This window comes from Homarus americanus, unplaced genomic scaffold (assembly GCF_018991925.1).
Source record: "Homarus americanus isolate GMGI-L3 unplaced genomic scaffold, GMGI_Hamer_2.0 scaffold532, whole genome shotgun sequence".
NCBI lineage: Eukaryota > Metazoa > Arthropoda > Malacostraca > Decapoda > Nephropidae > Homarus > Homarus americanus.
Window position 1 is genome coordinate 1 of NW_024712028.1, and position 24042 is coordinate 24042.

Consider the following 24042-nt stretch of genomic DNA (forward strand, 5'->3'; position numbering starts at 1 on the left):
GATCGACGTCACCTGCCCATTCGAGAATGGACAAGAGGCATTTAAAGAAGCAAGACTGAGGAAAGAAGAAAAGTATGCAGAACTGGCAGCAGAGATGAGAAGACAATACCAGCAGGTGAAGGTGGCTGCATTCATAGTGGGACCCCTGGGAGCATACGACCCGGAGAATGAGAAGCTGATGAGGCGACTGGCATCAAAGGGATACCTGAGCCTCTTCAGGAAACTGTGTGTAAGTGATGCCATTCGCTGGTCGAGAATGATTTATATAGAACATACCTCAGGTGCTAGACAGTATGTAGGGTGAAATAAACCCAAAGTCAAGATAGAAGAAAGAATAGGTTCTAGTTAGTGGAATAGGAACACTATGTATAAAATGAAATAGATAGTCAGCCAATGGTCACAAATAACTGGAATACCCAAACTATTGTAAATAAAAAACTCTGTATCATTCTTTTAAATAAAATATATTCTTATTTCTCTCTTTTGCTACTTCCATACTTAGTACTAGTTGCGGGACCTGCTTCTCGGCCTTTTGGCTGAGCTGTGTGCTGGATGCCATCTTGTACTGAATTCCCGGCCAGGCAATCACGAATGTATCGTCAAGAGGCAGATGAGGGAGGAGCAAAGGGTTTGCCATTTTCGATTCCAGTGTGATGTGCAATACTGCCCCAACAAAGAGAGGCTTGATCAACCACAAAGTAGCCAGACATGTCCGACAATGGAGGAGGAGGAGGAGAGACAATCAACGTCAGGTGGAGCAAGGACAGCGGAACCAACAGGATGCCTTTTGGCTAAGATCAAAGTGTAGTATCTGTTCTTATCAGCTTAACGGGGAGTACATACTCAGTGTCCTTTTTACATAGAAGAAAGAACACAGATTTGGACTTTCTAAGAGGTGAAAGTATGAGAGTTGACTATACTATATTTTAGGAGGCGGGCAGGGAACCCGGTATTTCTCCATTGCTGTGGTTATTACTAAGACCATGCAGTGAGAGGAAACATACCGGGGGTACCCCAAAACCTGGTCCCGGAACCGGAAAGGTAACCCGGGACCCCACGTGGGTGCTTCATTGTACCATGCTTTGGGATTTTGTATTTGCAGGCATCCTCGCAGAGCGTCCTTAGCGGAGCTGGCATAATCGACGAAGAGTGTCTCTAATTTCAAAGCATCAAGTATCTGCGGCATCCCAACGTGTCGCTGGAAGGGTTCCTTGAGCTTCCAGTATTCACCACAAGTTCCTCCGCTGAACTTCGGCGTCGGCCTTTGGGAGAACCTCATATTTTCTAACAGTTCTCTCACCCAGCCCTCGGACCTCGGCAGGTCGTCCTTTTGGTCCTTCATCAACGTTAGTGGTTTCGGTGAGCGAGCTTGATGCTCGGAAGTACTACTGCGCTCCCCCTGGTGAAATGTTCCCGGCTCCGCGGTTAAGGTGAGCACCGGGAGTCCTCTTGGAGTATATAGCGTTTTTTCGTCAGTTTTGGTTTGAGGAAGGTCGTGTCTCTGGTAGTGATAACACCTTTCCGCGATCTTCTGTTGTTGTTGAGCAAACGGCTCACTTCTCTCCATATCATTATCATCATCTGCGCAGTGTTTCCATTTTCGTGTTATGATCATGTAAATAGAAGTTTTGGTGCTATTTCATAAAATCCATCTGGAGCTAAGCGTGTGCTCCACCATTACCGAAATGAATTGTAAACCTGTCTGGGGATTTTACTGAAAGAATATCATTATTTTAACGTAATATAAAACAGTACAGTATATTTCAATCCAAAGTTTCTCAAGTTCAATCTTTTACTTAAAATACTGTACTTGCAAGTGGTTTATGGGAATAAGATTAGTAATTTGCCTAAAATAAACACCTTGCATGTATATTGTGACGGTTCAGTTGTGTCAAGTGGCAGGGCAGGGTGTGGGATCCTTATAAACCAGTACACAGAACAAGGTACTGATGACACGAAAATTGGACAACGGCCGAGCAATTTTAGATCATCAACACAAGCCGAGTTATATGCATTGTTAGTAGGATTAGAAAATGTTGTAAAGAGGAATAAAGATATATATTTTTTTGTTGATAGTAGGGCAGCTTTAGATTCTTTGAGCAGCGGGAGTTCAGTCTTTGAACACATTATTGGTTTATGTAGAAAAATTGTAAATACAATAAGGAAAAAAGGCCATAGTTTTCGATTTGTATGGGCCCCTTCACATGTGGGGATTGGTCTTAATGAAGCAGTAGATATAATAGCAAAAAGAGTCACGGAAAAGGCCGAGATTGACATAATATGTATTAAAACTTTGAAAAAATTATGAGCAAATTGCGGAAAATACAATCAATAGAAGATAATTTAAAAAGGAATGAAATATATGAGAAAAGTGAAACAATGAAACATTACTATCATGTTCTCATGAACACAAATTTTACAAATAGGAAAGATAGGAGCAGGTGGAAAGATTCGGTGTGTATGAGGTTAAGATTAGGGTATAAATATTACTAGGAACTTGGAGCCGAGAGAAGTGAACGGGATATGGAATGTAGAGTTTGTAGAACATCCAGGTCCCATACCCTGCCACATGGGATGCCCATTTCTTAATGTATATAGAAATGCCCAGATAAATAATGTCTCCAAGCAAATAGAATGGATGCTTAAAAATAGGAAAGTAGATGAAATATTCAAGAAATATAGAAATTTTGCATCTGGAATATAACTATGTACTATACAAGATATATCTGTATTAGGGATTTATGTGAGTCCTGAGAGGGACATTCCTGGACTGGGGTGGCGGATGACTTAAGTCACTTCATCCCTTTGAGATGTATTTTTTTTATCTCAATAAACGTATCAATCAACTACGTGAAAATGAGACTACGAACTCATTTTACTTTCCTAAGATCCTTTTTTCAAACCTCGCTGTGACTGAGCTATCGAAGAACAGAATTAAATTGATTTCAAGGTTCAAGATGGCAGTCCCTGGTGAACGTTCCGGAGCGTTAGACAAGTAGTATTAGGTTACACCCGTTAGATTTTCAGAGATACGTGGCGTGAGAGTCCCCTTCAGGATAATTAATTAATTTCTTAATTAACACCCTTACAACAATTTCACCATGAACATCAGATTCTGTGATGTTCATATATGAAAAGGGGGTGACTTCAGCCACAGTTAACAATTACTGGCATCTCTAGGGATGACGTCAATGATACCTCATTCTTAAAGTAGATTCTACCCTGACTTATATTGACAATTTCACTAACAGTAAATACAATAGAAGCTTTCAACATCAGTCACAAAGGATCTTGAACGCTTCATCTGTAATCAGACATCTCTAAGTTGACGCAAAGTAAGGGTGTTCTCTCACCAATTCAAATTTCATGAACACCCTGTGCGGTATTTTGGAATACCTGAGTCTCTCCGGAGGACTCCGTTCTCCCGAAGTGGTTAGAGAACAAATATTTCAAGTAGGGAACTCAAAAGGTTTACAGATTTCAATTCAATTTCAATATTTTTTATTTCTTGATAGAGGAAGCGGGATCCTAGTGCTGTCCCTAGGTACCCTTGGTTTGTTTGAAGTCTAGAGCAATTTTTAATAAGTGCATGAAATTAATTTTATGACAGATCTGTATTCTCACAACCTGATTTAGATCTGTAATAGTCGGGATAATTGTTCCATCCAGGACGTTGTATATGTGAATAGATTTTTTTTTTTACTACATTAGATCACATAAACTTGATTACGACATTGTATGATTATTTTCATCTAATTTCAATTAGTTTTGTGAGCCCATGTGAATGGGCTAAGAAAAAATTAATTAAGACTCATTGAGTTGTTCCCCCCCACGGAAATCTTTAGTAAAAGGCGAAAGATTTATGCGTTTTGAAGGGAAACCAGAGCTATGGTCGCAAAGTTGTTCAAGACCCCAACAAACATTAACTTAGAACATACTTGGAGTCGTAGTTCCAGTCAAGAAAGACATTAAAGGTTTTATTGTCCAGTGTCTAGAAGAGTTTTAAAATAAGATTTACAAGTCCTTCGTAACATTTAAGACTACCGTGATTGGCAGTCAAAAGTGGTATTACTTAATGTGGATTTTCTTTAAGAGGATTTAATTTACATAATTCCTTTAAATCTGAACAAATACAGCAAATCAACGAGAATGTTATTGTTACAATGTTATGACTGCGCTTCAACTAAGGTCTTTAAGGGCAAAACTTAGTTCATAAATGTTCTGTTTTATAATATGGCCCTCATTGTGCAACCGTTTAGTCATAATTAATAGTAATCTAATATAATGAAAATAAACCTGGATCTTGATTATAGAAATGCTTTTATTCTTATGTAATATAAGTTATTTCAATGGTGATAACCACCGGTCTCTCATGTCTACCTACCACTATTACGCCTGTATGAAACTGGTAACTTCAGGTCCGCAGGAGTAGCAGTCCAATAAATCTTAAAAAAAAAAAAAAAAAAAAACATTAAATAATTATTATAGCGCTTGAAATACTATCTACTGTTATATCAAAACATGAACGAGAAGAAAAGTCAAAAGCTAGCGAGCTACAACTTAAATTATTAGTATAAAAGATCAATAAAGAATTTTAAAATACAGCATGTCTAGTTGAGCCCGGATACTTTTACTCTCCTAATTTCCTTCAAACTTTCCCCTCATTTACGTCCACCTAACCCCCCCCCCCCGCCCCAATACTTCCAAAGTACTTCCAACAAAAACCCAGCAACAAATATTAGCCCTTCATCCTTATCTACAGGCTTCAAGTCAAGTTTGATAACGTAAAAAACAAACAAAAAAACATAGGAAAAAAATGCTTCTGTAACAGTGCCATGTAAATTGTCATGTTTTAGAGAAAATCTATGAGAATCTAGTTTAGACAATATTCCTGCCAAAAAGCCATTATAGAGGCATATTACACCAAAAAGAGCCTGCCTATGTGCCTACATCTTAGCCAATCACCGTGACCTCTAAGTGTGACGCGAAAGGCGCAGCTGAGCTGTTTTTATTTTGTTTTTTTTATTGGACACCCCCTTACATCCTTGTTTAAGGTGAAGCGCAGAAGCGTTTACAGCGCCCAACAGGGAAGCATGCTAAGTTCATGGTTGATGATGATGATGGGATGGAGAGAAGAGAGCCATTGGCTCAAGAAGGTGGAAGACGGTGTAGGAGGAATATGTCTCATGAGTTAAGGGCGTAGAAGCCTGAAGAGTCAAGGGCGTAGAAGCCTGAAGAGTCAGTGGTTTATGTCAAAGCAAGTTATTGGAAGCTCAAACAACTTTCCCTGAATACGAATTCGCAACTTTCGATTTATAGCAGGTACCTACTTTGCTGCCAGGTGAACAAGGACCAAGGGAAGCTGGCAAGTGTGTCGGAACAAATTTCCACCGACCCGGGAATCGAACCCGTGACAACTGGCTTGCGAGGCAAGAGCGGTACAGCTCTACCCACAGGCGCCCCAGCTGAGCTGATTTGCTGAAAATTAGCGTCTCCTACCAACTACAATTGGGTTGTACAGTAATAAGGTTGAACAAGAGGACAGAACATGATTATGTCTCGTTGGCAATTATGTTTATTGCAATGGTAATTACTTATCTATTTTCATGATAATTTCCGATAAAACGGTTTTGATGGTACAATAAAAGCAGGGACTGTAAATATAGTAGGTGTTACAAGAAATATTAATACTTAGACAATAGATTTTTTTTAAGAGATGATTTAAAGGAAGGGAGCGTAGGCTTTGCTCGGATGTGTGGGGGTAAGTTGTTCCACACCTTCACACCGTGATATTTTATGGAGGAGTAGCTCTGGGTGCCTTAAGTTGTATCTCTGATTATACTGGAACTGGAAATAATTATTGTCAAGCAAGTGATTGATAGATTCAGATTTGCCCCCGAGGGGGATAGTTTATTGGGCACCCCCTTACATCCTGTGCAAGGTGAAGCGCAGAAGCATTTACAGCGCCCATCTGGGAAGTATGCAAAGTTCATACTTGCCTTTATGACTCGTGCATTAAGGGGGTAAAAGCCTGAAGGGTCATAGGTTTTGTCAAGTTACATAAAGTGAGAGAATGATGAGTGCGTGGGGGGAAAGTTCCCAGTACATTTCATCTGTTTATGGCAAAGCGTGGCAGGTCCCTAATAATGTCAAGTGCCAGGCCTGTCACTAGGAGGAGGGATATCTGGTCAGGGAGGGAAGAGGTGTTGGTAACAGCTAGGGACCTGTAGGAGGTGGTCATAGGGCAAGTGAGGATGTAGTGAGAGAGGGTGTGAGAGTCGGGTTGGCCACAAAGTTTACAAACAGTGCGGCCAGGCTCAGGGTTGCCAATGTACTCCCATAGGTACCTGTACCCTAGGTGCAGTCTCATGTACATAATCTGTTGAGATCGAGTCAGGGATTGATACTCTTTGTAGTGGCGGTTGTCGTCACCGGTTACAGCGTCATAGTGGCATAGTGTGACGCTACCCCGTTGCTTCAGGTGTGTCCAATTTTCATCGAATGCCTCTCGTTGTGTGGCGTGTATGCGAGATTTGAGATGACTCAAGGAGAGGGCGAGAGCGGCTTCAATATCTTCTTCTTGTGTAGCTTCTTTGGCAAGCCGACCTACAGTGTCACAGGCAGTTATTCCTATAAGTGACGGGATCTAAATAAACTTGACACGGATGTCATCAGTTTGTTCTAGCCCGGCGACGGCGGCTAGGGTGTGTTGGGCGGCAGGGGAGGAGGGGGAGGCTAATTTGAGCCTCGCTAGCGCCGAAGTGCTGTCACTGATTATAAGGAGGTTCCAGCGTTCAGTGCGAGCATACAGTAGGTCGCCACCTCATGAATGCCCGCGAGGATGGCTATGCTTTCAGCATCAGTGGAGGAGGCCCAGTCGTGGACCCTGATTTTCCTGCAGGCCTGGCGCTCAGGAATCCACACAGCTGCCCCAGCGCTGCCCAGCGTGGTAACAGACACATCACAGTAGACGAGGATAGGAGGGTGGGAGGTCTTAAGAGAGGAGGCGACATCATTAATCTGCTCAAGGCAGTTAAGTTTGAGCATATACCGCAGTTGGGTGGATTTACGACCAGGGAAGGTGTGGACGACAACATCAACACTCGGGGAAGTCCACGGCGGTAGAGGCGAATGAAAAGTGATTGATAGATTTGTAAACAAAGGGGCACAGCAGTAGGTGTTAACATCTTCGAATTTAAAAATTTTCAATATAGCTAATTTTTTATTTGTGTGATCTGTTTTTTTTTTCAAGTAGGTCATTGTCCGTACAACTCTCTTTTGTGCAGTAACCAGTGTATCAGGTGTTGGTAAACAAGATCATGATAGATTTCTTTCATTGCTGTGACAGTGAGTGACTGTCGAGTGTGATACAGACTATTAAAAAAAACCCAACTTCTTTCAATATTATGAGTTACTAGGCATCAATTAGAGAGTTTGAAAATCTTTCATTCACACGTAATTGTCAAAATATAAATCATATAAAAGTAGCATAGAAAAAAAATTCTTTGCTGACCTTAAGCATAAATCAAGTACTATTTATTAACAGAGACCTTGTTAAGCTGTAAAAATACGCCGTTGTACCTTATATTTCTTATGTAATCCCTTATGAATTGTGTAAGGGGGATAGCGCGAACGCAGTCCCCCGCTAACAAAAATTGCGCACTCGAGTTAACCACATTTGGGTTAATCGCAAGGGTCAGCATCACCGGAGTGCAATGGTGAGCCTCGCCCTGGGAAAACCGCCTTCGTGATCACGGTATCTCCTGTGCCAGGTAAGTATGCCCTGAATTGTTCATCCTAAACCCTAACCTAACTTGACTGACTATCATTGTGCTGAACCATCTCTCTTATGTTATTGATTTAAATTTATAAACCAATTATATGATAACTTTTTATATAATTCGTAATATGCTAAAATAAAAATTGTCACATTAAAAGTGAGAGGCATATGATGGAAATAAACAAGTTTGGCTTTATAAACTATTCATTTCCATCAAAACACAAACATACGGGGTTAGAAAATTTTAACTATTGATAATTTGTTCGCGTTTTTCTTGTGTCTAATTCAATATGATTTCCCATTAGATCCAAAATAAAGTAATTAATAGTATCTCAACCATCAACTTTAGATTGATTTGCCAGGATAAGTTTGTATAGAGGTAAGCCAAGTTTTCTTCTGTAGCAAATTGATCCTGAAGTTTCTTCCTCTCACAATTAAGTCGTTTGGGATATTGCTTATGTACTTTATCTATTAATTATGAGGAACTTGCTATCCAGTGAGGGCTATCCCTCCTAATATAAAACTGAACATTGTGGAAATACTTTATTTGGCATAGTAATGAGATCAATATAGCCCAGAATCATTTTATTGGAAAATTGACTAATCAAACTAGAAATTGATACAATTCCAAATTTTCTACAATTATATGCAATAAATATTTATACTTGTGTAAGCATTTTACAAATACTTCAGGAACTACTTCTCTGGGCGGAGCTTCATTTTTTCATGAAGGTTGGCATACACGGTTCATAAAGTAATTGTCTCAATCATTTAGGCACTATCATTTTTAGTGCAATTTATACTTTTCATAATGCAACGGAAATTAGTTTTCCAGCTTCTATGTAAAAAATAAAATAACAAAAACAGCGGGTGTATTGTTGGTATCATAGTTAAAAAACATTGGCAACCGGCGTATCTCTTCATGGGGAAAGTACAGTGTAGGGTATGCGTCCTTCAGTCTGTCCCTCAAACATGCCAGTTTCTTCCTTCACTAACACTGGTCAATAATGTTCATAAAGAAAAAAGAAAGAAAGAATGAAAGAAAGAAATAACGAACAAAAGTGATTTTTTTTTAAGATTAAGGAAAACTAAAAATTGTAAATGGTAATATAACAATGAAGTGTAAAGAATAGTATAATAATTGGTAATTCAATTACGGTTTTTGTTATTATAGATTACTAGTGTTGATGCATAAGGAGTTTGACTGTTTATCTGCAAACAGAACTCGAGATAAATTCTTGTTGCACCAATTTAAAACTAAAGTAAGGTTATTGTGTAATGTGCATTGGTTTGATTGCAACACAGCAATCGTCATCGCTTCTCGGCCTTTTGGCTAAGATCAAAGTGTAGTATCTGTTCTTATCAGCTTAATATCTGATACGATCCCCATGTGGGATCTTCGATATTAAACTGATTTTTGGATCATGGCGAAGTGCTAGGGGCTTGCTCCACCTTTGCCGCGGATCGGCCCGGTATTGCAGTATCTCCGGGATCGGTCCACTCCCCATGGGGAGAAATTAAAGCAAATATATTACATTTTATTTAAAGATGGCCAAGGGCATATAATGTCTTATAATCGCTGTATATATGTCACGGTCAGACACAGGTGCGACTTCTTTCTGGGTTGCAAAAAAGCAGGATGTAATTGTCCGTTTATTCGGTCCTTGGTAGGTTACAATATGCGGAGTTACACATGCATGAGTATGATGTGACAAACATGGATAAGAGGTGTGTTAGGACCTGGCAAGGATAACGTTGGATATAACATTAGGATAAGTTCAGGCTCATTTCACAACATGAGTACAGTTAATATTTTGAAGTTCTCTATTGTGTCATGAGGACATAACACTCCTTTTTTCTGTCTCAATCAAAGTTTTTAATCTCAAAAAAATGTCTCGATATTATACTGGAAAAAATTTAGATTAACACGTTTTCCTAACAGACTATTAAAAACTTCTTTCAGTATTATGAGTTACTAGGCATCAATTGGAGAGTTTGAAAATCTTTTCATTCACACAAAATTGTCAAAATACAAATCATGTAAAAGTAGCGTAGAAAAAATTCTTCGCTGACGCTTAAGCATAAATCAAGTACTATTTATTAACAGAGACCTTGTTAAGCGGTGCAAATACGCCGCTGCACCTTACTTTATATTTCGTTTAGAGTCCCTTATGATATGTATAAGGGGGATAGCGCGAACGCAGTCCCCCGCTAACAAAAATTGCACACCCGAGTTAACCACATTTGGGTTAATCGCAAGGGTCAGCATCACCGGAGTGCAATGGTGAGCCTCGCCCTGGGAAAACCGCCTTCGTGATCACGGTATCTCCTGTGCCAGGTAAGTATGCACGAACATCATCATCCTGAACCCTAACCTTACTTGACTGACCATCAATGCGCTGAACCTTCTTTTTTATGTTATTTACCTCATTTTACAAACAAATAAAATGATTACTCTTTCTATAATTCGTAGTATGCTAAAATAAAAATTTCCAAATTAAAAATAAGAGCATGTGATAGAAATAAACAAGTTTGGCTTTATAAACTTTATTCATTTACAAACATACTGGGCTAGAAAATGTTAGAATTTATATTTATTTTCGTTGGTTCTTTATAAACTTTATTCATTTACAAACATACTGGGCTAGAAAATGTTAACTATTGATATTTATTTTCGCGTTTTTCTTGTGTCTAAATCAAGATGATTTCAAATTAGATCCAAAATAAAGTAATTAATAGTATCTCAACCACCATCTTTAGATTGATTTGCCAGGATAAGTTTGTTAAAGTATAGAGGTAAGCCAAGTTTTCTTCTATCTCAAATTGACCTTAAGTTTCTCCCTCTCACGATTAAGTCGTTTGGGGTATTACTTATAATATCAATTATGAGGAACTTGCTATCTAGTGAGGGCTATCCCTCCTAATATAAAACTGAACATTGTGGAACTACTTTCTTTGGCATAGTAACAAGATCAATATAGCCCAGTATCATTTTATTGGGAAATTGAATAATAACCAAACTAGAAATTGATACAATTCCAAATTTTCTTCAATTATATGCAAGAAATGTCTATACTTATGTAATCATTTTACAAATACTTCAGGAACTACTTTTCTGGGCGGAGCTTCATTCTTTCATGAAGGTTGGCATACAAGGTTCATAAAGTAATCGTCTCACGCATTTAGTCACTTTCATTTCTAGTGCAATTTATATTGTTCGGAAATTAGTTTTCCAGTTACTATGTAAAAATAAAATAAAATAAAATGAAAACAGCGGGTTTGTTGGTGGTACCATAGTAAAAAAAACAGTGGCAACGGGCGTAACTCTACGTGGGGAAAGTACAGTAAATGTGTTCTTCAGTCTGCCCCTCAAACATGCCAGTTTCTTCCTTCACTAACACTGGTCAATAAGAGCTCCTAAACAAAGGAAGAAGGCATTAATGATAGTGATTAAGGAAAACTGAAAATTGTAAATGGTAATATAGCCATGAAGTGTAAAGAATAGTAAATTAATTGGTTACATAATTACGACTTTTGTTATTATAGATTTTAAATGTTGATGTATAAGGAATTCGAATGTTTATCTGCAAACAAAACTCGAGATAGATCCTTGTTGCACCAATTTACAGGTGAAGCGAATTAAGAATATTACCTAATGTGCATTAATTTAATTGCAACAGCTTTGGAATCGCTTTCTCGGCCTTTTGGCTAAGATCAAAGTGTAGTATATATTCTTATTTCTCTCTTTTGCTACTTCCATACTTAGTACTAGTTGAGGGACCTGCTTCTCGGCATTTTGGCTAAGATCAAAGTGTAGTATATATTCTTATTTCTCTCTTTTGCTACTTCCATACTTAGTACTAGTTGCGGGACCTGCTTCTCGGCCTTTTGGCTAAGATCAAAGTGTAGTATCTGTTCTTATCAGCTTAATGGAGAGTACATAATCAGGTTCTTTTTGCATGGAAGGAAGAACACAGATTTGGACTTTCTGGGGGTGAAAGTAACAGAGTTTACTCCTTTGTTGTTTTAGGCGGCGAGCAGGGAACCCGGTATTTCTCCATTGCTGTGGTTATTACTAATACCATGCAGTGAGAGGAAACATACCGGGGGTGCCCTGCAAAGCCCCAAAACCTGGTCCCACGGGACCCCACGTGGGTGCTTCTCACACGTGGCTATTCCCTCCTCTCTGTACTTCCTTACTTCGTACTGGCTGAGGGACCTGCACTCATAGAAGTGTATTCGTCCCAAAGTCCCTCCCCGGTAAACCATCACCTTGCGATCGAGTGGGTTTGTGATGGCGAAAGGGAGGTCGGTACACAACTCTCGGCCGATCCTCCAGGAATACCGTGATAGTGCGGGTACACCCTGGTAAGGGGGTTGTCATGTGTGTGTGGGTGTTCGTGTGGGTAAGGCAAGATGGACGACGAAGGGCCAAGAGGAAGAAACGAAGGAGAAGATGTGGGATGGAGAGCCGGAACACCTGCGACAGGCGAGCCAGTACAAATCGGTGGGAGCGGCGGAGACTCTGACTCAACGGACGGCGGGGGAATGGATGCTCTCCCCCGCCCGAGCGGGGATCGGCAGCCGGAAAGAAGAAACCGAATGCTGACCATATGGTTCCCTGCACCACCATCCTTCAAATGCACAGAGAGGACGCAGGGATGCCCATGGGAATGTGCATCATCGGGGTGGTCTGGCTGCAAGCAATCACTAGTCCGACATCTAAAGGAAGCCCACAACAAGAAAATCAACGAATATATGAACATGTGTGCAGGGTGCTATCTGGTACTGACTATCCGGCCAAGCAATCACACGTGCATCCTCAACAGGCAGATGAGGGAGGAGCAAAGGAATCCCCATTTTCGTTTCCAGTGCGACGTGCAATACTGCCACTACTCTGCCCCAACAAAGAGAGGAGTGAACAACCACAAGGCAGCAACACATGTACGGCAGCGGAGGAGGAGAGACAACCAACGTCAGGCGGAGCAACGACAGGGGAACCAACAGCCTGAAGGCAATCCAGCAAGCGCCCAGCCCACACAGGAAGTTGGGGAAAATAGGGATAACGAGCAGAGGGAGCAGCCACAGAATGACGAGCAACAGCAGCAAAGTGAAACACAAGGGCAACGAGAAAGGCACAGATGGACCCCCCCACCCAGGGATGGAGAAGTGGAAGGACCAGAGACACCACGCCCCGTCTCAGGGAGAAGTACACCAGTGTCACCGCTGAGCCCAGACGATCAAGAAACGCGACTGAGGTCTATAACGCCGAGCCAGCTGCTCCAAAATGAACCCTCACCAGGAGAGGAATCACAGCACGCAGGGGACCTGACACCCCTCTTGCACATTCCAAGAATGCCACTGTCACCTCTAAGCCCTGATGAACAACATGGGGGAGACAGTACCCAAACAGGGGAACAGATAATGCAAAGTCAAGAAACAAATGAAGGAAGCCAAAGTAATCTCAGTGAATCCCTTACACCACTATCGCAAAGTGAAGCAACCCAAACACTAAGTGGTGAAGGCAACATACAGGAGCATATTGGCATAACTCCTGAACCAAATGAAGAGCGAGATGAAGCTGAGGGGACATGGATACTGGACCTGTTTCTGGGCACACTGTATGAGATCCAGCGGAACCCGGACTGGGCAAGATTTGAAGAAGTACTAATTGAGATCGAGGTAGCAATCCAAGCGGCAAACAGGATAAACATCTCTCAAGGACAGAACACGACCAGGAAAATCACCGATGTCAATGATTGCAAACAGATCCAGAGGCTGTACAAATACAACCGTCGCCGTGCAATACGGCTAATTCTCGAAGGAACGGCGCAAGATGTGAAATAAGCAAGGAGAGAATAGAGGAACACTTCCAACACATGATGGTCGAAAAGGAATGTGACCTAAATACCGTGGAGCACATTCCCGAACCGCCAGACGACAGACCAGAGATGGAAATGCAGCCCTTCACAGAGAAGGAAGTATTGACAAAACTAGCAGCAGCAGAGAATTCGTCACCAGGTGAAGACAGAATATCATATGATAACTGGAGAAAGGCTGACCCAAGCTGCCGAGTTATGGCAGCCATATTCAACGTGTGTCTAAGAGCCAAGAGAATACCAGACTCCTGGAAACGATACAGAACAATACTTGTACTCAAAAAAGGTGGTAACCCAGAAGTCGTTTCAAATTGGAGGCCTATAACACTGAGCCGCACAATATACAAGGTGTACACGGGATGCCTCACAGCACGACTCAGAAGGTGGCTCGTTGACAACGAGGTACTGTGCGCTGCACAGAAAGGATTCATGCCAAGTGATGGGGTGATAGAACACAACTACATACTTCAACATCACATGGACGATGCACGACGGAACAATGGCGATACCTGCATAGCAGCACTCGACTTGACCAATGCATTTGGCTCAGTGTCACTGGACCTCATCAAAAGAGCGCTCAACCGTATAGGGGTGGGACGGGATTTTGAAGCAGTAGCAGGAGACATCATCAGTGGCAAGACGACAAGAATCCTAACAAAGGAAGGAGAAACAGAAGAGATACCAGTGCAATGCGGTGTGCAACAGGGGTGCCCAATAAGTGGTCTCCTGTTCAAGATAGCGGTCGAACCACTGTTGCGGAAAATCGCGGCCGAAGGAATGATACTGAACCAACAACACAAGCACCCATGCTTAGCATATGCAGACGATATAACCATCATTATAAAACAGCAAGATAATCTACAGCAACTCCTCTACAAAGCAACAGAACAATGCAGTAGGATGGGACTGGACATAAATCCTAGCAAATGCTCATCATTGCACCAGTCTGGACGAAGACCTCGAGGAATGCGCCAGACACAGATCTATGTGGGAGAAACGCCCATTCAATGGAAGAGCGATGGCGAAGCTACGCTATTCTTGGGGCGACCAGTTGGGTTCCATCTTCTGCCAAACATCCAAACAGTAGAGGAACTAATGCACCTCGGGACCAAAATACTGACAAGCAAGCTAGCACCGTGGCAGAGAATAGATGCACTCAAGACATTCATGTACCCGGCAGGAGTGCATGCAATGAGGACTTGGCAACTGAGGAAAACAGACTGGGCACACCTGGACAACGAAATGAAGACAATGCTGAAACACACGCTACATCTACCGTCAAGAGCGTCGAATGAGTACCTATACGGAAGCAGTAAAGCTGGAGCGTGTGGTGTCCCACTCGCGGCAGAAGACTCTGACATTTTCCTGGTGGATACCGCATTTAAATAACTCACGTCACCGGATCCTGTCGTCAGGGAAATAGCCAGAGAAGAATGCCGGCGAGTGGCAACAATGAGAACACGACAGGAGCCAAGCATGACCGACGCAATTCAATTTCAATTTCAATTGTTTATTCCTTGATAGAGGAAGCGGGATCCTAGTGCTGTCACTAGGTACCCCTGTACAATGACACCAGAATCATCTGGCAAGTGTGAAAAGTATATACAGTATAAATATTATAAAGGGGCTTACTAAAGCCTAAGGAAGGAAGGATGTTCCTTTAACACATAATTAATATTATTTACAAAATATCTGGCCAGTATTGGGAGGATCATCGTGTCTCCGTCAGGGGGTCGTGGAGTGGTGGTCCAGCAGGCGTCACGGAAGCGTTGTGTGTGGGGACATCTTAGGAGGTAGTGAATAAGGGTGCGGCTGTCGGGTCTTCTGCATAACGCACAAGAGCGTTGCTCAGGGGATGTGGGGATACCAATCTCCCAAGCAAAGTCATACCCAATGATGATACGGGCAGCAATCACGTCCCCCTTCCGCGACCCTTTCCCGTAGACGTACGAGAAGTCAGGAAGTTTACGGAGGACATCGTACCATGTGGGCGGGGAGTCCAGGGGGATGGCTGCTTCCCGAGCTTCTCTCTGTTTGCGGCGGATTTGGGTCCTAATCTGTAAGAGTGTTCGAGGAACAACGTAGTCAGGTGTGGCCTTGTTGCAGCCAGTCTTGGCAAGGTCATCTGCTGCCTCATTCCCCAAGATACCGACATGACTAGGTATCCATAGGAATGTCACAGGACGGCCTTCATCCTGAAGTGTGGATGTTAACCCTCGTATTCGGAGGATGAGGTCCTTATTTTCCCCAGATCCAAATGCGATCCCGTCGAGAGCAGACCTGGAATCGCAGCAGACAAGCAAGGGGCAGAAACCATCTGCTTCTTCCTCAGCGAGAAGGGCAGCAAGGAGGGCTATTAGTTCAGCCTGAGTGGAGGATGCCCCGTCAGAAACTCTGAGAGACAGTTTGATAGGCTCAGGGGCATGAGGACGGGAGATGTAGACACCAGCCCCGGCCCTACCTGTAGCGGGGTCAACAGAACCATCAGTGTAGAGGACGACCCTACCTGGGGACCAGTGAGCGATCCTGGAGAGGTGGTATTTGCAGAGAATAACAGGGTTCACCTGGGATTTCGGGAGCGGTCCACCGAGGGCAATCACTTCAGGTTGAAAATCCAGCCAGGGAGAAGGAGACGAACCAACAGCAGGGGTGACAACAATATCAGGCAGGAGGTCGTGTTCCTGAAGGGCTCGGATGAGTGACCCTCGCCACTGTCTTCTAGATGGAGGTCGGTCTCGAACAGCAGTAGTCAAGTTGGTTTGGACATAGTTGCCCCTAGGATCCCGTAGAATGGAAACGGCAGTTTTTAGGTAAAACTCCTGGACACGATCCTGTAAGGGGGAAAGACCAAGTTCGTTATATAGAGAAGTAGAGCGTGTCCACTGAGGAGCCCCAAGGATGATACGAGCAGCTTTCCTCTGGATAACTTCGAGACGGTTGACAGCAGTCCGACTAACGTTGACGAGGGCAGGGGCGGCGTAGTCGACACAGGAACGAACAAAAGACTTGTACATGGTGAGAAGTACAGGGATGCTGGCACCAAGGGAACCCCTGCACATGGTAGAGAGGGGAGCGAGACGCCGAAAACATATGTCTCGAAGATAGCGGACTTCAGGGATCTGACAACGTGTGCGAGTTACATACACACCCAGGTATTTTGTCTCATTAACCCAGTCCAAGGGCGTTCCTGATAAGAAAAGGGGTGGAGGTACAACACGACCGTGCCACATGGCTTTTGTTTTCGCAGTTGAAAGAAGGAAACCAAGTGAATCACACTCTCTGGAGACCAGATCAAGGGCTTCCTGCATGCTGAGGTAGTCAGGGGCTTGGAGGAGGACATCGTCGGCATATCCTGAGTGGACAACTTCTGTCGGCCACGGGAGTGATGCAATGGAGTGCATGAGAGTGTTAAACAAGGTGGGACTCAGGACTCCACCTTGAGGGGTGCCGAGGTTCATTTCTTGAACAGGAGACATAGAGCCTTCAACGCGAACCCGGGCCTGACGTCCAGTGAGGTAAGAGGCGATCCATTGTAGAAGTCTCCCTTTAACCCCTAACCGTGCAAGTTCAGCTAAAATGAGGGCAGGCTGAGCCGTATCAAAGGCTCCCTTGATATCAAGGAAGACGGAGACGCGGGCAGTCTGATTGCAATAAAAGGAAGCAATGGAGTGTGCTGTGCTGCGATGTTGAATGAAACCATTGAGGGAGTTGTGGAAGCCGCCTATGGTGTGAAGAAGGCGACGATGGAGTATCCTCTCCATCATCTTGCAAACACAGGAGGTAAGACTAATGGGTCGATATTTCCCAGGATCTCCCGGCTTAGGGATGGGGATAATAGTGGCATTTTTCCAGTTGGACGGGAGAACCCCATGTTCATAAGACATATTGTAGAGAGCAAGCAAGGGGCCGTTAGGAATATTAGTACAGGCGTTGAGGACGGAGTAGGTTATCTGATCATCCCCAGGAGAGGTGTCTTTTCTAGAGCGACGAGCACTGTCAAGCTCGAACTGTGTGATGGGATGATCAGTGGGGGCAGGGGAGGTAAGAGCAGCACGAACAACAGGCTCAGACGCATCGATGCGGGCCTGCACTGCCTCCTGCATTGGATCTGGAAGTGCCTCAGGGGAGGAAGCTCGTGCCCAGTCCTCCATTAAAGAGCAGGCAAGGGAGGCGGGGTCAGGGTGGGGAGGAGGCCTCCGTCGAGTACCCCGTATAGCATTAATCCGATTCCATACATAAGAGGGTGACGACTGGAACGATAGAGATCCCGTGAAGGATAGCCAGTCCGCCTCACGTATCCGACGGCGCTCCTGAGTTGCAAAGGAGCACCAATTTTTGAAGTCTTCCCAGTCCTCTGGAGACCGAGACCTCCGTATGGCAGAGTGGAGATCACGGGTTACCTGCCGGAGATGTCTCATGGCAGGGATACGATACCAGTAGTTGGTGGCACTTCTGGGGTGACGGGGAGGGCGTGGAGGGGTAGCGCGATTGACAGAGTCATACACGGCATCAACAAAATCAGCGCTGTAAGAGTCAAGGGACTGAGGGACAACATAGGAATCCGCCCAGGTAGAAAGGTATTGGGTAAAGGGAGGAACAGCATCTTGTGTGAGACGAAGGCGAGGGGATCGATAAGGAGTTGATGTCGGGGCAGAGAAGGAGAGCCTGAGATGGGTAGTAACGGCAAGATGGTCACTATACAGAGCAGGCTCGGTGCAGACGGTAGGATGAAAGGAAGTATGACCGTTCAATAGTAAGCCAACATCAAGGAAACTATGGGGGAGGCGAGTAGGATCGTCAGGACAAAGAAAGCGAACATCATCATCCCCATTAAGAAACTGTGAGAGATGTGATCCATTAAGGGTACATGGAGTGGGATGATCCGGAGTAAGAGTGGGATGGCGGGCATTAAAGTCGCCAAGAACAATAGTGGGAACCCCATCATGGAGGTCGTGAAGAACCTGGGGGTCCAGAGAATCACTCTTGAAATGAACATTGACTACACGAAGGGTCCGGTCACCAAGAGTAAGGGAGACAGAAAGTAATTCAGACGGGGGTCCATGTGAGTCAGGTGAAGGGAGACGAACAGATGGAATGGTGTTACGCACAAGGGTGAGGAGGCCACGAGCCTGCCCACGGTACCGAGGCAGGGTGTAAACAGAATAGCCAGAGAGGCGGAGTGGAGTAACATCGTCTGTGATGTTTTCCTGAAGTAGAGCAACATCTACTTGATGGGAGAGCACAAACTGGGCGAGGTCTGTCCGGCGAGGTCTAAGTCCCTGGATGTTCCATTGTAAGAAGAGGAGGGAACGGCCTCCGGTGTGAGATGAGTCGGAGGGGCTAGACAGGGCTCCAGAGGAGGTACCAAATTCTGTTGAGAGAAATGGAGAGGGAGGAGTGGGAGAGCGAGGGATGGATCCTCCATCTCGGGAGATGGAAGGAGGCGGGTCATCAGGGCTTGCAAAGTGCGCCCCTGTTGGGTCAGGGTGTCCAGAATGAGTTGTTGTTGCTTCTGCAATGTCGCAATTGTTTTCACAAACAAGTCGAGTTGGGCTGAGAGAAGGTTGATTTGCTTGGAGTGGCGATCCAGACGGAGAGTGATTGTTTCCATAGAACCAACTTGGTGTACCTGTGCATGAGCTGGAGGTGGCGGCGAGGATTGCCGAGGGCCCGACTGGGCATGTGGTGGTGGTAGCGACGGAGAGGGACGGTGAGGGTTCAGTTGAGTAAGAGGTGGTGGTGCTGGTGAGAGACAGCGGGGGTCCGGGTGGGCAGGAGATGGTGGTGACTGTGTGGCAGGGCCGGCAACGACCTTGTTCCAAGAACGGTAGGGAGAGGGAGGGAGGGGAGAAAGGATGGGTGGTAGGGGTGATGGAGGGGGTGGTAGAGGAGAGGAGATCAATGGGAAATCCTTGGTGGATGGAAGAGGCGGTGGTGGATAGGATTGAGGTTTGGTTGACAGGGGCTTCGTCAGAGACGAGGGCGGTGGTACAAGGTAAGTTTTCCCCGGGCGAGTGCCAGGACGCTGTGGGCAATTGGCATTCCAGGCGTGGTGACTGCCATGGCAATTGACGCACCGTGGAATAACTGGGATTTTGTTCTGAATTTTCGATTTGCATTCCACTGTGTCGTGAGGACCTGCACAGAAACCGCAGGCGACCATCCTCGTGCACTCCCAGGTGCGGTGTTTCCACGATTGGCAACGACCACAGATTTTCGGGGTTCCGATAAATCGGTCGAGAGGACAGTTGTGAATTGGTCCTACATTCACCTTCGGGGGGAGGGGGCCCACCCACCAGCCGATGAGTTCGTTGGATGGACGTTTGGAGACCGGGTTGATGCGGCGTTCCATGTCCAGTAGTTGTGGCAGAAGAGGGCGAAGATCGTCGATAGGGATCTCCCAGGGTACGTGGCGAACCATTACCTTGGTACGACGAGTTTCTGGGGTGATGATGGTGAACTTCAGCATCACCTCCCCCTGGGGAGCAGGAAAGCCCACCTGAGTGAGCAGGCGTACCGTCTCGTCCATTTGTGTGGTGACTATCACGGCTGTGGGACCTCGGCGGAGGCGAAGTGTTGAGTCCTGAAGTGGAGAGCAGTGACGGAAGAACCAGGTCGTCCGTGTGCTCAGAGGCAAGTCCCGAGGGAAGGCGAGACGACGAAGGCGCGACGGGGCAGGGAGACAAAGGGAATCCCCTATGTCCATCGTCGGCGGAGGGTCGGTCATTGAGCCACATGTAGGCTCACTTGGGGACCCCGATGACAGGAGTCCACCCTCTACAGCCCCAGAAGGGGTGCAAGGGGGAGCCGTGGCCCCTGCTGGAGACCCTGACTTCTGAGGTTTCTGCTTCTTCTTTGACGTGTCTTCAAGAAGAAAGTCGTCAGCATCACTGTCACCTACTGCCGCCGTTTCCAACGAACGGGAGCGTTTAACGGCGGGCATAGGGCACGTTGGCAACACTGCAGTCAGGTGGAGTGGTAATGACGTCACACTATCACACTGCGCATGCGCAAACTTGAAAAACTTTGCTCAGAGGGATCTGGTGGTTGGACCAGATGTTTTATCCCCAAAAAATTACAAAGTCCAAAAGTAACAAAAAAATATATGCCACTGTGCTGATATCTGGGTCTTACTATAGTTGTCTGCACAGGCTGGGATTGGTAGACGCTCTGAATTCGTCAGAAATACGAATTTTAAGGAGCAGTCTCTTACAGCCTTTGTTGACACTACGCACGCATGCGCGTTCTTCTCTCAACCATCAATTCAATTCAATTTCAATTGTTTATTCCTTGATAGAGGAAGCGGGATCCTAGTGTTGTCACTAGGTACCCCTGTACAATGACACCAGAATCATCTGGCAAGTGTGAAAAGTATATACAGTATAAATATTATAAAGGGGCTTACTAAAGCCTAAGGAAGGAAGGATGTTCCTTTAACACATAATTAATATTATTTACAAAATATCTGGCCAGTATTGGGAGGATCATCGTGTCTCCGTCAGGGGGTCGTGGAGTGGTGGTCCAGCAGGCGTCACGGAAGCGTTGTGTGTGGGGACATCTTAGGAGGTAGTGAATAAGGGTGCGGCTGTCGGGTCTTCTGCATAACGCACAAGAGCGTTGCTCAGGGGATGTGGGGATACCAATCTCCCAAGCAAAGTCATACCCAATGATGATACGGGCAGCAATCACGTCCCCCTTCCGCGACCCTTTCCCGTAGACGTACGAGAAGTCAGGAAGTTTACGGAGGACATCGTACCATGTGGGCGGGGAGTCCAGGGGGATGGCTGCTTCCCGAGCTTCTCTCTGTTTGCGGCGGATTTGGGTCCTAATCTGTAAGAGTGTTCGAGGAACAACGTAGTCAGGTGTGGCCTTGTTGCAGCCAGTCTTGGCAAGGTCATCTGCTGCCTCATTCCCCAAGATACCGACATGACTAGGTATCCATAGGAATGTCACAGGACGGCCTTCATCCTGAAGTGTGGATGTTAACCCTCGTATTCGGAGGATGAGGTCCTTATTTTCCCCAGATCCAAATGCGATCCCGTCGAGAGCAGACCTGGAATCGCAGCAGACAAGCAAGGGGCACAAACCATCTGCTTCTTCCTCAGCGAGAAGGGCAGCAAGGAGGGCTATTAGTTCAGCCTGAGTGGAGGATGCCCCGTCAGAAACTCTGAGAGACAGTTTGATAGGCTCAGGGGCATGAGGACGGGAGATGTAGACACCAGCCCCGGCCCTACCTGTAGCGGGGTCAACAGAACCATCAGTGTAGAGGACGACCCTACCTGGGGACCAGTGAGCGATCCTGGAGAGGTGGTATTTGCAGAGAATAACAGGGTTCACCTGGGATTTCGGGAGCGGTCCACCGAGGGCAATCACTTCAGGTTGAAAATCCAGCCAGGGAGAAGGAGACGAACCAACAGCAGGGGTGACAACAATATCAGGCAGGAGGTCGTGTTCCTGAAGGGCTCGGATGAGTGACCCTCGCCACTGTCTTCTAGATGGAGGTCGGTCTCGAACAGCAGTAGTCAAGTTGGTTTGGACATAGTTGCCCCTAGGATCCCGTAGAATGGAAACGGCAGTTTTTAGGTAAAACTCCTGGACACGATCCTGTAAGGGGGAAAGACCAAGTTCGTTATATAGAGAAGTAGAGCGTGTCCACTGAGGAGCCCCAAGGATGATACGAGCAGCTTTCCTCTGGATAACTTCGAGACGGTTGACAGCAGTCCGACTAATGTTGACGAGGGCAGGGGCGGCATAGTCGACACAGGAACGAACAAAAGACTTGTACATGGTGAGAAGTACAGGGATGCTGGCACCAAGGGAACCCCTGCACATGGTAGAGAGGGGAGCAAGACGCCGAAAACATATGTCTCGAAGATAGCGGACTTCAGGGATCTGACAACGTGTGCGAGTTACATACACACCCAGGTATTTTGTCTCATTAACCCAGTCCAAGGGCGTTCCTGATAAGAAAAGGGGTGGAGGTACAACACGACCGTGCCACATGGCTTTTGTTTTCGCAGTTGAAAGAAGGAAACCAAGTGAATCACACTCTCTGGAGACCAGATCAAGGGCTTCCTGCATGCTGAGGTAGTCAGGGGCTTGGAGGAGGACATCGTCGGCATATCCTGAGTGGACAACTTCTGTCGGCCACGGGAGTGATGCAATGGAGTGCATGAGAGTGTTAAACAAGGTGGGACTCAGGACTCCACCTTGAGGGGTGCCGAGGTTCATTTCTTGAACAGGAGACATAGAGCCTTCAACGCGAACCCGGGCCTGACGTCCAGTGAGGTAAGAGGCGATCCATTGTAGAAGTCTCCCTTTAACCCCTAACCGTGCAAGTTCAGCTAAAATGAGGGCAGGCTGAGCCGTATCAAAGGCTCCCTTGATATCAAGGAAGACGGAGACGCGGGCAGTCTGATTGCAATAAAAGGAAGCAATGGAGTGTGCTGTGCTGCGATGTTGAATGAAACCATTGAGGGAGTTGTGGAAGCCGCCTATGGTGTGAAGAAGGCGACGATGGAGTACCCTCTCCATCATCTTGCAAACACAGGAGGTAAGACTAATGGGTCGATATTTCCCAGGATCTCCCGGCTTAGGGATGGGGATAATAGTGGCATTTTTCCAGTTGGACGGGAGAACCCCATGTTCATAAGACATATTGTAGAGAGCAAGCAAGGGGCCGTTAGGAATATTAGTACAGGCGTTGAGGACGGAGTAGGTTATCTGATCATCCCCAGGAGAGGTGTCTTTTCTAGAGCGACGAGCACTGTCAAGCTCGAACTGTGTGATGGGATGATCAGTGGGGGCAGGGGAGGTAAGAGCAGCACGAACAACAGGCTCAGACGCATCGATGCGGGCCTGCACTGCCTCCTGCATTGGATCTGGAAGTGCCTCAGGGGAGGAAGCTCGTGCCCAGTCCTCCATTAAAGAGCAGGCAAGGGAGGCGGGGTCAGGGTGGGGAGGAGGCCTCCGTCGAGTACCCCGTATAGCATTAATCCGATTCCATACATAAGAGGGTGACGACTGGAACGATAGAGATCCCGTGAAGGATAGCCAGTCCGCCTCACGTATCCGACGGCGCTCCTGAGTTGCAAAGGAGCACCAATTTTTGAAGTCTTCCCAGTCCTCTGGAGACCGAGACCTCCGTATGGCAGAGTGGAGATCACGGGTTACCTGCCGGAGATGTCTCATGGCAGGGATACGATACCAGTAGTTGGTGGCACTTCTGGGGTGACGGGGAGGGCGTGGAGGGGTAGCGCGATTGACAGAGTCATACACGGCATCAACAAAATCAGCGCTGTAAGAGTCAAGGGACTGAGGGACAACATAGGAATCCGCCCAGGTAGAAAGGTATTGGGTAAAGGGAAGGAACAGCATCTTGTG

The 24042-nt window shown here is 45.7% G+C and overlaps 5 non-coding genes across 5 annotated transcripts; 2 read left to right on the forward strand and 3 right to left on the reverse strand.

The window, feature by feature from the left end:
- Positions 1-3773: 3773 nt before the first annotated feature.
- On the reverse strand, positions 3774-3889 carry LOC121859205. Its single transcript, XR_006087618.1, has one exon. It is a non-coding gene; the product is annotated as a U5 spliceosomal RNA (small nuclear RNA).
- Positions 3890-7617: 3728 nt separating this feature from the next.
- On the reverse strand, positions 7618-7780 carry LOC121859165. Its single transcript, XR_006087613.1, has one exon. It is a non-coding gene; the product is annotated as a U1 spliceosomal RNA (small nuclear RNA).
- Positions 7781-9093: 1313 nt separating this feature from the next.
- Positions 9094-9286, forward strand: LOC121859186. Its single transcript, XR_006087616.1, has one exon. It is a non-coding gene; the product is annotated as a U2 spliceosomal RNA (small nuclear RNA).
- Positions 9287-9963: 677 nt separating this feature from the next.
- Positions 9964-10126, reverse strand: LOC121859178. Its single transcript, XR_006087615.1, has one exon. It is a non-coding gene; the product is annotated as a U1 spliceosomal RNA (small nuclear RNA).
- A 1526-nt stretch (positions 10127-11652) lies between these two features.
- Positions 11653-11854, forward strand: LOC121859194. Its single transcript, XR_006087617.1, has one exon. It is a non-coding gene; the product is annotated as a U2 spliceosomal RNA (small nuclear RNA).
- Positions 11855-24042: the final 12188 nt, after the last annotated feature.